We start from the raw sequence: 16,094 nt of genomic DNA, 5'->3' as shown, positions 1-16,094 counted from the left end.
TTAAGAAAACTTGGCTGATTTTCATGTAAGTGAATTTTGTTCTACTTTGAAAATAAGGAGCCTCATAAACTCATATAAAAAAGATGAAATCATTTTGGTACCCCATGGATTCTCTGCTATCTGAGCAGCTTGCACAGAAGGTAAAAAAATGTTTATCATTTTAGCAGTGAAAAAGCCAAATTCAAATTTGGCATGAGTATTTGGCAGTTAAGACTTCCTAGCATTTTAAAATAAGCACATCAAAGTGAGCCAACTCTGGCTCTGGCAAAAATATTTACACAACCCTTTGTGTCTTTATAGATCTTGTATTTACAGACAGTATAATTCAAAACAAGTGAAAACCTCCTTTCTGTAAACATTCAAACATTTTCATGGCCATTCACATCTTCTTATTGTTTTCTCCCATATTATGGAACAAGGCACTGTGAAACGACTTTCTTTATTCAGTAATTTAAAAATGGCAATCTAATTTCTTTGCAATTTAATACTTTGCTACCACAATTTTCCAGTATTTTCTCAACACAAGAAATTAAGAATATACTTAGCCAAACAAATGTCAGTTTAAGAGAAATTCTTGGTGATGGCTAACTGGAGGATATCTTTCATAATGAATGCAACTTAGCAGTCCTAAAAATTTTTGAATGAAAGGCTGGGCTTAGTGGTAGAGTGCTTGCCTAGCTAGCATACATGAAGACCCAGGTTTGATTCCTTTGTACCACATACATAAAAAATAATCCAGAAGTGGGTGCTCAAATGGTAGAGCTCTAGCCTTGAGAAAGTCCAAGGACAGTGTTCAGGCCCTGAGTTTAAGCCAGAGACCGGCAAAAATAAATTCTTGAATGTATGTGACTCACTTTCTATGATCATACACATACTTATATATCTTTTCCAAATAATAAAATGGATGACTTTGTTAACAGACCCAAAGATGTTGTGTCTTATTTCCCCCCTTGTGAGGGATCAAACCAGGAAAACGTTGAAAATTGCTCTACCACCAACCTATACCTGTAATTCAATGCAGTCTCTCAACAACATATGGAAATAAAAAAGAAAGCACATAAATTTACAGTAATAGCTAGAAATCAGTCTTTTAGAACTACATGTTATTGAGAAATTAAATATATGTTCAAAGAATACTAATATAGCCAGACACAGTGGCTCATCCGTATAATCCTCGCTACTCAGGAGGCTGAGACCTGAGGATCAAGGCTCAAAGCCAGCACGGGCACAAAAGGTCCTGAGACTCTTATTTCCAATTAACCTCTAGAAAATGAGAAGTGGGGCTTGGTTCAAGGGTAAGGGGGTAGCCTTGAGCTGAAGAGTTCAGGGACAGTGCCCAGGCCCAGGGATAGGGCAGTAGCTTTGAGCTGAAGAGCTCAACTAAAACACCCAGATCAAGTTCAAGCCCCATGATGCTCCCCACCCACAAAAAGAATACTAATATGTTGATGTATTCACAATTATACTAATATTTCAATTAGTTAATCCAATTAACATTTGCTCAAATTTGGGGGTTATCTAACAGGTTAGAAAAATTAATATTTGAGTTAAAAATACTACAATTTCTGCTATGAAAATGTTACCAGAAGATTTATTAAATTTTGGTTAACAGTACAAACATTTCTTCCAATTCTTAAAAATCATTTGGATGAGTGACAGTTTTATTTTTGGAAAATTTATATAGGAAATCAAGGAAATCTTTTTTTATATATTTTTATTGTAATTAATACAAGGGTTACATGATATTTGCCAGGTAGAAGGTGCATTAATTCACATACATTGATACCCTTTCACATGTCTTGATCTTGACTAAATAAGAAAGAGTAATAAAACTAGATTTAAAAATACATCACATTCTTGTGTTATATTAAAATGTTGAAGACATAAAATGGATTTTTGTCAATTTTTTTAACTTCATGAACCATTCTGACTTGTCAAAAAAATCTTACTTAAGGAGCTTTGAATTTTTTAAGAATTTCTGAGTGGGGTTCAGTGGCTCATGCTTGTAATACTAGCTACTCAGGAGGTTGAGATCTGAGGATTATGGTTCAAAGCCAGCCCATGCACTGAAGTCCAGGAAACTCTTATCTCCCAAGAAAACTGGAAGTGATGCTGTGGCTCAAGGTGTACGGTTATAGACTTGAGTGGAAGAGTTTAGGGACAACACCTAGGCTCTGAGTTCAAGTCCATGACCCACAAAAAAAGGAGTTTCTGAAAACCCAGTTTCTACAAAAAGTTTCATATCATAGCAAACATTTTATTAAATTAAAAATTCATATTTGTATATGTTCGGTAAAAATCATATTTGTCAACATTCTGTACAAATCCACCCAAATGGACTTCTTGTAAATGATATAGCAGTCTAATTTCCTAAGACTCTCCAGAGATAGCAAAGTAATTCATGCTTACTTGAGAAAGAACAAGGACTCATTTGACCAAGTCAGTGGCAGACACAGCAACAATGAAGTTAGTTTAAAGCTTCAGAACTGCAAGTTCAGTCACAAACTAAAGACAAGCCCAAGAAAACTCTCAAAGGATTGCACTCTTGCCAACAAGCCCAAAGTTCTTAATTTCTTTGGACTCAGTAATACATACCAATAAACAGACACGATAAAAAGAAATACAAAGCAAATTCTCTTTTACATGATAGACTTAATCTATTATTTACTTAATAGCAGTCACTCAGTAACTAACCTTTCTGCTCAATCTTGCTCATTTCTCAGAAATGGAAAATAAGTGTTCTCTCTGTATGAAACAGAAGGAAAACCATGAAATTCCCAGAGTTAGTAAAGTGGGAGTCAAATAACTCTCAGCATGTGCTCAGGCTTAAATACACATGAAGCAGGGGTCTTTCCTCCATAAGCAATTTACTTAGGCCTCTGAACTAGGTCAAATAAAGTGTGGGGGTTGTTATATGTATGAGAAAATATATTCTGGGAGCTGTGGCAATTTGATTTGTTTTCCGACTTCAATGATCTTTATTTCCTTCTTGTGTCAAAATTTTCTAGCTAGGACTTCCAAAACTATGGTGAATAAATGTGGTGAAAGTGAGTGACTTTTGTCTTGCGCCAGATCTTTCAGGAACATCTGCAGGTTTTTGCTATCATCTTAGTGCTGATTTATTATAGATATCATGTTACCTTTCTTACTGGCAATCACTGGAGGATAATTTTGTTATACCTAGAAAAAAATCAGATTGATGGTTGAAATAGTCAGAAAATCTAGGAGGAAGAATTAGAAAATAAAATAGGAAATAATGGCTTTGATAACCAAATTTGACCTTGGGTCACAAATATGGCCATGGCAGTACATTTTTTTGATATTAATGCTCTAATTTCCTTCCTTCCTTCCTTCCTTCCTTCCTTCCTTCCTTCCTTCCTTCCTTCCTTCCTTTCTTCCTTCCGTCCTTCCTTCCTTCCTTCCGTCCTTCCTTCCTTCCTTCCGTCCTTCCTTCCTTCTTTTCTCTTTCTCCTTCTCTTCCTCCTCTTCTTTTTGATAGCCCCGGGTCTTGAACTCATGTCCAGAGCACTGTCTTTGGGCGTTCCCAAGGCTAGCCCTCTACCACTTGATCCACTGCTCCACTTCCAGCATTTTTCTCTGTTTGTGGTACCAAAGAATTAAACCCAGAGCTTCATGAAAGCTTGGCAAGCACTCTATCACTAGGCCACCTTGCTGGCCTCTCTAATTTTCCATTTGTAAAATTATATGTTCTTTATAGTATAACAATGCATAAAGAAAATCACTTCTTGAACAATATGTTTGTAGCCTCATAGTTTTCACGAGTGGCAGGGTCCTCTGCCTAGGTTATTCCAAAGCTGTAATCAAGATAGCAATGTCCTTATAAGGAGTCATCTCTGGGAAATTATTCATTTTCTTACTCATCAGCATTGTTGTCTGAATATATTTCCTTGTGTTTGTATAAATGAAGATAACCCATGCTTATTGGCTGTTTTTTTTTGTATAAAATTGATTTCAGATCCTCAAGGCCTTCTGAGTTTCTTAACAAACGTGACTTTCTCTAAGCACAACTCATAGTGTTTGCTTTTCAAAGCCCAACAGAATTTCCAGACATGTTTGAAAGAGCTTATAATATAATCATGATCATAATACTCCATAACGTCTTTATTTTTGTTGGGTCATGAGGCTTGAACTCGGCATGGTCACTGTCCTTGAGCTTTTTAGCTCAAGGCTACCCCCCTACACTTGAGCCAAGCTCCACTTCACATTTTCTAGAGGTTAATTAGAGAGAAGAGTCTCAGGTTCTTTTGTGCCCTGTATGGCTTTGAAACTTGATCCTCAGATCTCAGCCTCTGAATAGCTAGGATTAAAGGCATGCACCACCGTACCTTGCACCTCTTTTTTTTGCCAGTCCTGGGGATTGAACTCAGGCCTGGGCACTGTCTTTGGACACCTTTTGCTCAAGACTGGCACTCTGCCATTTGAGTCATAGCATCACTTCCAGCCTTTTCTGTGTATGTGAAACCAAGAAATCAAATCCAGGTCTTCATGCATTCTAGGCAAGCACTCTACTACTAGGCCACACTCCTGGCCCCTCAATAGTCTTTCTTTACTTGCCATAATCTCAGTGACATGCAATTATCTTTGCTATTTTTTAATAGAGGAAGAAATAAATTTCAGATTTTATCAGGGTGCAAGATTAAGGACACATAGTGTTGTTTAATACAACTAAGGTAAATTTAGGCTTTTAATAGTTTCAACCACCAAATAAAGACTATCTGACCAGAGCAAAGATAGAGCTACAGGCTACAAAATGTACAATTTCAGTCTGAATTGAAATTACTCTCGTTTCTTATTGTTGTTATCTTCTTGCTATCAACTTAATCATTTGTTCAAATGTTGTTAATTAAGTTATCACATATTATAATAAACGTATGAGTAGAGTAAGATTCACTCCTCTCAAAATCTCATTGTCTCCTGAAATATGAAGTAGGCAAGAGAATAATTATAATATGGTGCCATAAACTTACAACTGAGGAGTCTTGTTTGGGTCCAACCTAATATTAGGAAAAGCCTCACTAGAAAATTTATTTAGGGCTGTGTAATTACACAACCAAAATGTACATTGCTTAGTGATCACAGGAAAAGTGATTTTTCATCCAAGCAGCTACTATGATATGACATCTAAAAGTATGAGAGCAAATAGAGATTCCAGAGAAACAGAGATTAAGATGAGGGATTATTTGAAGTAAGATTCTAGAATGTAATAGCAAGGATCTAAAAGAATAAGGCTATGGAAATAACTTCTATGAAAAATAGAGTTTTGGTTCTTCCAGGACATGCAATAAAATAAAAATACTTTCCAAACTGTCTACAGAAAAGACACGAAGCTACAGACTTTATCTCCTCCCTCTCTAACTCCAATAATGAAGAGTTGCTCCTTGCTTTCAAGTTGACTTCATCTGCAGTCTGCAATGGTGCCTGTAGCACTAAAAAAGGTCCTGGAGTGAAGCAGAAAAGTGAGCCATTTGCACGATTAGGAGAGTGCTAAGTGAGACCAATGATGTCTCTTTCTGAGCTTAAAAGAGTAACATGCATTCAACAAACTCTAGTTATTTTCATAAAGTTGACACATTGGGTGTGAGATGAAAATAGTTTGGGAAAAGAAATGCAAATATCAATTCACATGAAGGGTAGATAAATTGGCCCAACATATCACAAGAATAGGACTAAAGGAAGGAATTAGAAATCAAAGTATTCATATTTCCACCAAATTATATATCAGTGTTGACATGTTTGCCATTCTTCTTCCAGAATGCCTCAGATATATATTCCTTTATTAGATAGATAGATAGATGATAGATAGATAGATAGATAGATAAGGAGAGACATACATAGATATATAGATACAGATATAAATATAAATATATAGCTTTAGCCATATAGATATATTTATATCTATAAACATATGCAAATATCAGAGATATAGATAGATAGCTACAGGTCAATATATAGATATATATGGATATAGGTAGATTTATCTATGTATATCTCTCTATGTAAGTCTATATCTTCATTTGTCTATGTATTTGGAAGATCAAGGTCAGGAGGACTGCAACTTGAGGTTATCAGAGGCAAAAATTTAGAAGACTCCATCAAACCAATAAACAGTGGGTTGTGGTAATACACAAATCACATCCCAGCAAGGCAGGATGCAACACAGTACAGACCAAACCAGGATTAAAAATATAAGTATTCTGGTAAAGACAGTTGTTAACTTAAGGGTAATAACATTTTCCCCAAAATAATTGAACCAATTTTGTGGTTTAGTCAATATAATAGATGATGGTAGGTTGATAACATATTATCATAATACTGGTATTCTTAGTAATAGTAATTTGGTTCCAGTTCAAAGATTCACACCCTTCCTGTAAGCTGCCTCCCTGTTTTCACATTCTGTGTAGTTCACTCTCCTGCAATCCAGGAGTGGTATTTGAATAATTTATATTAAAAAATTACTCAAGCAAATGAAAATATAATTCTGCTTTAATTTGCTCATCAAAATATTAATATTAATGTTTTGTATTTAACAAGCTAAATTCTCATTATGATTTTAGGTGTTCTGTTTTCACTTGCATGTATGTATGTATGTATATATGCATGCATGCGCGCATGCATGCATGTATGTATGTGTGTGTATGTATGTATGTATGTATGTATGTATGTATGTATGTGTGTGTATGTATGTGTGTATGTGTGTATGCTTCATGTACACTAGAAAAATGCTTGTACCGTGAAACATCTTCAAATCTATTTTTACTTTCATTGTTTGTTTGTTTAAAGGTGCTGAGATTTGAGCTCAGCATCTTGCCCTTGCAAAGCAGTCTCTTGCATTTTTGCCTGTGCCTCTCTTACACTGTGATTCTCCTGTCTCTGCCTCTCGCATAGTATCCACCACAGATGCATACCTCTGCACTCAACTTGGCAGTTAGGATGAGATGTAATTGTTTTCTTTCAGGCTTGTCTTGAATCAGTTTGCCTACTTCTGCCTCTTAAGTGAACATGTACCACCATACCCAGTCCTGTATTTTGGCTTCTAAAATCCTACATATTCAGTGGATGGAAATAAAAAATCAATATGTAAATAACCAATAATATCAGACACAGGAATATCAAATGGATATTAACTGCTTTACTAAATGCTTTATATATACATATATTCTACATATATATCATATATATATATGATAGGAGCTATGGTCAGCCATTTTTTACAGATGGGCATTGAAAGCATAGTGATTCAATGCCCTATCCATTGTATATGCTCCAAATCTTACTCAAAACTTTACTCATCAAAACTTAGGGATTCATAGAGAAGGTCCAATGGCAGTTGCCAAAGACAGGACACCGACAGAAATGGGAGTTACTGTTCACACAGAAGCATTTAGTTGTGAGAGGTCAGTCATTTCTGGAGGTCTTTTAGTCAGGCTATGATAAGGACACCTGCACTGCATGTTCATCACTGCACTAGTCACAATAGCCAAGAGAGGGAAACAACCAATAAGCCCCATTACAGATGAATGGATTTAACAAATGTGGTACCTATATACAATGGAATTCTACATAGCCACCAGAAAAAAAAATAAAATGATGGCATTCACTGGGAAATGGATGGAGCTAGAGCCAAGACAGATAACTCATAGTCTCCCTGATGTGTGGGTATTAGAAGATTTAAAATGTGACAAGACAAAGTTAATAGGACTCAAGATGCCTATATGCAATGAAACCCAAAGAGGACAGTTTTAGAAGAAAAACACCAAAGTGTAAGACCCAAGTACCTCTTCATATGTCCACAAAATAACATACAGAATGTAAAGAGATAAGGAAACAAAGGACCTCTCTTTAATCTGTCTTATTGTTATTAGATAACTCTGCATTTTGGATTATATGAAGTATGCATGAACACATGTGAGGGAGGCTGGGAGGAGGACACAGAATCAGTGGAAAGGTGACAAAGTGAAGCAGTAGGGCCCATCATCTGCACTAGACACTGATGAGGTGGAACTGAGCAATGCAAGGATGGTGATGAGAAAAAGAATGAGAGAGAAAGAGGGAATTACTAGTACCCCAGCAAAAGGAATTGATTATATATATATATATATATATATATATATATATATATCAACCGATCTGGAAGAAATAGTTTTATTGTCAATATCTGAAGAGTTAAACTTTTTTTCCCCTATGTTGTAAGACTAGAAGTTTTTTGTATTTTTCAATATTCATCAGTTTTGTAGATTAGAATGATGATGCTTAGCAATATGAAGGTAAAAAAGTGATTGTGACTTTAGCTGAGGATATCTAGGGCACAGTACTGTGAAATCATCTCAATAAAGACTTTTTTTGCACAAAAAAGAGACAGGTATGACTTTTGTTAAATGTTCTTACTGCAAGTAAAAAATAGAAACAGAGATCAATTCATATCGTCCTGAAAAGTATGTACCCAGTGATTGAAATTAAGATAATGGTGACTGAAAATTAAGAACACACTCTATACCACACAACTGAGATGTCAGAATGTAAAGGTTACATGGTGATAGAGCAAAAAGTCTGTAGATATCACTTCAGGAATCATCTCCAAAAGCCTCAAAAGAGATTATTTCTATTTCATTGTTGTCATTGCTATTGCTGCTAGAGTCTAAAGACTTAATGGTGCAGTTTTAGGGAACTCAACATGTAAGGAAAAGACTAAAAATGTTCAGTCCTATCTGCCCAGCCTAGTTCCTTCTTAGTTCACGTTCACATCTGTGTAGGGCTTTATTGATTGTTATTGAAGCATCGAAGGTTCAATGTGTATTGAATGTAAATTTATGATTGCAGGTGAGAGGTGAGCCAAGAGATACATTGCTCTGTAATAGTATTAGTGTTTGGATTTACAGGCCCTCTGTGTCAATAAGAAAGACAGTGATATTTCTCCAAGACTTTCATTGGTGAGGCACAGCTGCCACAAGCCTCTGGAAATGGAAAAGCAGATACAGTGTCAGGCAGAAAGAACACACTGCAATTCATCCACACACTTCATGTGTAAAGATGTCCTAATCGCCTCATTTTCTGGCCAGTTTATTACCTGTTTCAAGCATCGGTTTACCAGCTGTGTATTTATAGTGCATGAAAGCAGTTTATTTGAGTTGTAAACTACCTCTAATAAAAAAAAAGAACAGTTTTAATTGTATTATAGTAGTTGGCTTCCAAAAGTTGCTCTAATAGTTTGCTAGGAATGCCCTAACAAAGAATTGATGACTGGGTGGCTTAACTAATACAAAATTATTTCCTTACCATTCTGCACTCAAGAAAGCTGAGGGCAAGGTGTCAGCAGAGTCAATTTCTTTTTGGGCCTTTCTCTTGCTTGTAGTTCAATGGCCTTTCTTCTCTGAATTCCAATAGTCCATGTCTTTGTACTCATCTTATTTTTTATTTTTTAATTGGATAACAGTCATCTTGGGATAGGATTCTTTGACTTTAATTGCTTTTTGTACACTTTTGGCCCTGAGGGGAACATTAGCAGTCACTGGCTTTCTTAAAGATTTGTGAGAAAGACAAGGTCCATGCATTAGAAGGTCTATAAACAAATAAGGTAAATTAGAGGGTGGGAGCAATAAGCAAAGGGAAGTATAAATTGCAATAAATTGAGAATATGGGTGGAAATTGTTCATACGCAAAAGAGCACATAACCAAGAGCTGTGTCTTCACAAAGGAACAAAAGGGAGATGGAGATCACCTAAAGTTTGCTTCTAAAATTCATCCAACCTTGAAGCACATTTATTTGAATGACCCCAAACAATGTAATATAATTTAGGAGAAACCCAGACCATAAACCCCATACTACCCAGACAGATGAAGAATCCAGGGAAAGGCCTCACATACTAGGGCTAGCTTACTTGTTCTAATTGCCTAGGAGGTGAGACTGCTTATCAGCTACCCTTGAAAGATCACCATTTTAGTCTTACATTTGGTTTTACTTCTTGCCTCTGAATCTATTCTTGGAACCTGACTGGATGGGCTTCTCACTTTCGTTAAAGTATCTTTTCCAGCCAACTGTTTTTCAAGGTCTCATATAATCCTACACATTCAGTAATTTTCTTTTTTTTTTCCCCTCAATTGTCTCATTTAAAAAACTACTTACATTACAACGTGGATAAACACAGCACGGTGAGATTTTTTTAATCAAATATATTTGTATCCTTTAAGTGAAGAAAAAGATGAGAGTAAAGGAAACTTCCCTTACACATCTGTGATAAGATGTAAAAAGTAATATAGACAATCATTTGACTAATTCCGTAGTTTACATTCATTGTTTATTTTATTTTGGTAATTAGGAAAGAAAATATAAAATAAGATCTCAAAGTTTTTTTTTCCCTTAAGCTTTGAATCTCATGTATATTTAAACAGTTGAGTAATGCAGTATAATTTTGCTCTTTAACCACTTCATGTACTTGGAATTTTCTTATTAAGTTTGCATTGCTGCCTATGGAGTTAAAAATTCTCAGAGAAAGCTGAAAACTTTAGTATTAACCTGATTGTAGAAAGTAAGGAATAAGGAAAGAGCAAGAAATAAGGAAATAGAAAACGCACTCATGCCCTTCAACAGTGGTAATGAAGTGAGGAAAGTCAGAGGGAGCTAATGGTGGAATATGCTAATCCTTTGAATACTGCTGGAGAGGGTTTTTCTTTGAGGCTGATCAGCACAATGGCTCTGGGAAGGTCTTCCTGATGAGACTGCTATTTGAAGGCATGCTCTAAATTGCAAATTGTGTCCTACATAAAATTTGTGCTCCTTTTTCAGGTTCAGATCATTTTGGTTTGATAATGCCCCTGTGCAACCCTCTACACAATTCTGTTAATCCTCTGAAGAAAGTGAGGGAGATTGGAGTTGGAATATCTAAATAAATAACTGGCCACTCTGATGGAAAAGGAAAGTATCTGAAGTTCAAGATGTCTTAAAATTTTAGGAAAGTATATTAACACTAGAATAAATTGATCATGTGAAGTATGTGGAAATAAATCATCATGAGACAGTTGATTCGTTCCGCTTTCTTTGGTGTATATTAAAAATGAAGATGGTGTTCCTTAGAAGAAATCAAGTGTTCACTTACTCTCACTTAAGGCCTTCCTTATTTTATGAACTTCTTTGGGGAAATAGGGGAGAAAAGTATACAGTATCAATTTGGGAAAGCGTTTAGGACTGTGGTATTCAAAGGATTTTTGGCAAGATTGATAAACAGGTGTATTTTGAGTTTGGATGTAAGAAGATAGTAGATGGCAAGGTATACATGGTCTCTCTTTTCCGAATAACCACAGTCTCCCAAATGAGCACAGCTAAACTCCATAAAAGCACAGTGTTTATTTGAAGAGATTTAAACTTTCTCCTTCCCCTGCCACACTTACATTCTTACTTCTATGATTGTACATGTCTTTATTATTATGCTAGCAATAAACTGGCAACCTAATACAGAGTATCAGAAATTGTCCTCATACATAAGAACAAAAACATTATTTCCATTGTGTAAAATTCAATAAAGTTTTCACAAGTGGTTATGTGTAGTTTGCTATGATTGCTAAATGATGATGAATAATTATTTGTAATTCCCAGTTTGAGAATTATACAAATGTTCTTTTGCCCATATTAATTATGTAACATTTTATTCATAACTACCAGTGAAGTTACAAATTTTCAAGCACATTCATACTGATAATTACTTTCGTTACCCCCAAATTCCTTGGACAGTCATGCTATTTCTGTATGTTTTAATTAGTTCTTTAATTAATTATTTGGGGTCAGTTATAGAACTTGAACACAAGGCCTGGGCAATTTCCCTGAGCTCTTTTGCTCAAGGCTAGCATTCTACCACTATGAGCCACAGTGCCACTAAGGTTTTTCTTGTAGTTAATCAGAGCTAAGAGTCTTATGCACTTTTCTGCCCTGGTTGGCTTTGAACCTTGATCCTTAGATTTCAGCCTTCTGAATAGCTAGGATTACAGGCATGAGACATTAGCTCCTAACTTATTTTTAGTTTATGTTTTTTTTTTATTTTTGTAGACTAAGTTCAACAGGAATTTTAGTAGGCTCACGTTCTATTGTGGTGTGTCTCAAAGTCACTATGATCCACGACCCAGTAGTACTAATTACTTTCCCCCTCTTGATAAAATCTGAGTGAAATTTACCATTTTCCTAGGATGTATAGATTGATATCAAATGTTTTAGTTGGGAGTCAGTGATGTTGCTTTCAGAAATATTTGTGTAAAGATTGCATGAATAGTCATGATGGAGCTCAATAATCCCATTGGAAAATGTTTACCCTCACATTGAAGGCAAATTTTATGATTACTGTTGGTCTGATTCAAAGATGATTTTGTGTATTGCGTTAATTTTTAAGTAGAAGTCTTACCCCTGAGTATAGTAGTTCTCCCTATCTGTGGCTTTGGTTCCATTATTTCAGTTACCTGCAATTATCATTATGTGGGAATGTTGAATGGAAAAGGGTCTGTAATACATTAAAGATCATATTCAAATAACTTTATAATATAAAAACATTTATTTTTATTTTTAGATGTGAAATCTCATCTTTTAATATGCACAACACATTCAAACTTAATATTACCAGTCTGTACCATAGGAAAATCAAGTATTCATGGTGCCACAGAAACTGGTCCCTCTGGGAGCCAGAATAGATCTCCCACTGATATAGAACTGTAATTATTTTTACTATGTTGTTACTAGAAACTCCATATCGCACTTCAATGTTGAGACCTCTCTTGGGAGGCTTCATTCTGCTCACTCAGCTCTCTTTGGGAACCTCAAAGCAGCATTCATGCTCTCTGTAATGAATTTTTTTTTTGTTCTAATACTGAGATTTGAACTCAGAACCTGAGTTTCCTAGAGGCTCATGCTCTACCACTTGGGCCATTAACTCCACTTCTAGTTTATTGGTGGTAAAGTGGAGTTTAGACTTTTCTATTCCAATTGGTTTTGAACTGCCATCCTCAGTTCTCAGTCTTCCAAAAAGCTAAACTGCAGGCAGGAGACACGGACACCCAGTGCCTGCAATAAATTTTGAAGGTCTTCTTTAATTCCTCATTCCTGTTCTTTAACACTAGTTTTTGTTGTACTAACATTTCAGGGAGAATTTTTGTATTTTGTGTGAGTTGCAGATTTAGAGTAAGAGGATCATGTGGTTCAACATCCTCATTTTCCACATGAGAAAACATTGATCTTAGAGGTTAAATGATTTGCCCAAGGTCACAGAGCTAGTTAGTGACTCCACAGAAACCAGAACACGGAGTTCCAGACTCTTACTCTACCTTTTCCATTTAAATGTGTTGACATCTAAAGTACTATCAGACCTTATCCTTCTGAATACTTAACTTTTTTAAGACTAGTGAGAATTCTTTTGAAGACAGTCAGCAGCAATATCTGTTTTACCTTGATTTACTATTTTTTTGTATTTTTTATTGTAATTTATAAAAGGGTTACATGATATTTCCCAGATAGAAGGTGCATTAATTCACATATATTGATACCCTTTCACATGTCTTGGTCCCCATTGCGTTCCCCTCAACCCCCCCCCCCGCCCCGTCTTGGTTTTCCCCCCTTCCCTATCCAATTTCAAAAAACCAAATACAAATAAATCCAATATATCAGATAACAAAGTGAGATACTGTAACAATATGAGATAACCAAGGGACAGCAAAAGAGATGAGAGATAACAGTACATTACGGAAAACAATCATTCATTATATGCCTTTTTTTTCAATATCCTGGAGGTCCTTTCAATTAGCTTCATATGATATGGCCTTATGTACCAAGGTTTTGCTCTATTGCAGATCTCTGCTAGTACAGCCCAATGTTTCTACTGGTTATGACAAATGAGAGAAAACCATTCAGCCTATGTTCCTTTGAGTCTGGCTTACTTCACTTAACAGGATTTTTTCTAAGACTTTCCATTTCCTAACAAATGGGGCGATGTCCTTCTTTCTGACAGCAGCATAGAATTCCATTGTGTACAAATACCACAACTTGTTGATCCACTCATAAACTGAGGGACATCTAGGTTGGTTCCATATTTTTGCTATGGTGAATAGTGCTGCAATGAACATTGTTGTGCTAGTGGATTTAGTATGCCCTAGTTTCTGGATGATTGGGTAAATGCCAAGTAGTGGAATTGCTGGGTCATAGGGGAGCTCTATGTTTAGCCTTTTGAGGCACTGCCATACTGCTTTCCATAGTGGTTGAATGAGTTTGCACTCCAACCAGCAGTGTAGTAGTGATCCCTCCTGGCCACATCACCTCCAGCCTCTGTTGTTATTTGTTTTCCTGATCCTGGCCATTCTAACTGGAATGAGGTAGAATCTTAGAGTTGTTTTGATTTGCATTTCTTTTATGACCAGAGATGTTGAGCATTTCTTCATTGTCTATAGGCCATTTTTGTTTTTTCTTCAGAGAAGACTCTCTTTAAGGCTTTGGCCCATCTTTTAATGGGATGGTTGTTACTTTGGAGATAAGTTTTGGAGTGATTCAATTTTTTTGGGCTGTTGATATATTTTAGATGTCCGTTGTTTGGTTGGTGAAGATCTTCTCCCACTCTGTAGGCTTCTTTTTTTTTTTTTAAATTTTTTTATTGTAATTAGTAAAAGGGTTACATGATATTTGCCAGATAGAAGGTGCATTAATTCACGTACATTGATACTCTTTCACATGTCTTGGTACTTGTTTCCCTCCCCCCCCACACCTCCCACCCGTCTTGGTTTTCCCCCCTTCCCTATCAAATTTCAAATATCCAAATACAAATAAATTCAATATATCAGATAACAAAGTGAGATACTATAACAATATGAGATAACCAAGGGATAGCAAAGGAGATGAGAGACAACATAGTACATTAAGGACAACAATCATTCGTTATATGGCTTTTGTTTCACTATCCTGGAGGTCCTTTCAATTAGCTTCACATAATATGTCCTTATGTATCAAGATTTTGCTCTATTGCAAATCTCTGCTAGTAGAGCCCAAGGTTTCTACTGATTATGACGAATGAGGGAAACCATTGAGCCTAAGTTCCTTTGAGTCTGGCTTACTTCACTTAATATGATTTTTTCTAAGTCTTTCCATTTCCTAACAAATGGGACGATGTCATTCTTTCTGACAGCAGCATAGAATTCCATTGTGTACAAATACCACAACTTGTTGATCCACTCATCAACTGAGGGACATCTAGGTTGGTTCCATATCTTTGCTATGGTGAATAGTGCTGCAATGAACATTGTTGTGCTAGTGGATTGAATATGTCCTTGTTTTTGGATGGTTGGGTAAATGCCAAGTAGTGGAATTGCTGGGTCATAGGGGAGCTCTATGTTTAGCCTTTTGAGGCACTGCCACACTGCTTTCCATAGTGGTTGAACGAGTTTGCACTCCCACCAACAGTGTAGTAGTGATCCCTCCTGGCCACATCCCCTCCAGCATCTGTTGTTATTCGTTTTCCTGATCCTGGCCATTCTAGCTGGAGTGAGGTGGAATCTTAGAGTTGTTTTGATTTGCATTTCTTTTATGACCAGAGATGTGGAGCATTTCTTCATGTGTCTATAGGCCATTTTTGTTTCTTCTTCAGAGAAGACTCTCTTTAAGTCTTTGGCCCATTTTTTAATGGGATGGTTGTTACTTTGGAGGTTAGTTTTGGAGTGATTCAATTTTTTGAGTTGTTGATATATTTTCGATATGAGGCCTTTGTCCGTTGTTTGGTTGGTGAAGATCTTCTCCCATTCTGTAGGCTTCCTGATTAGTTTAGTAGCTATGTCCTTTGCCAGACAAAACTTCTGCAGTTTAATGCAGTCCCACGTATCCAGCCTTTCTCTGATTTGTTGTGATTCTTGGTCCTTATTAAGAAAGTTTCTACCTGTGCCAAGGAGGCCTAGTGTATCTCCTATTACTTCCTGTAGAGTTTTCAGTGTGTCAGCTTTTACCTCCAGGTCTTTGATCCATTTAGAGTTAATTCTAGTGCAAGGTGACAAAGAAGGATCCAGCTTTAGTTTTCTGCAGGTGCTTAACCAGTTCTGCCAGCACCACTTGTTGAAGGGGCTGTCTT

This window comes from Megascapheus bottae, chromosome 14, assembly GCF_031878675.1.
Source record: "Megascapheus bottae isolate mThoBot1 chromosome 14, mThoBot2.hap1, whole genome shotgun sequence".
Classification (NCBI taxonomy): Eukaryota; Metazoa; Chordata; class Mammalia; order Rodentia; family Geomyidae; genus Megascapheus; species Megascapheus bottae.
The sequence above is the reverse complement of the archived record's forward strand: the minus strand, read 5'-3'. Positions refer to the sequence as shown.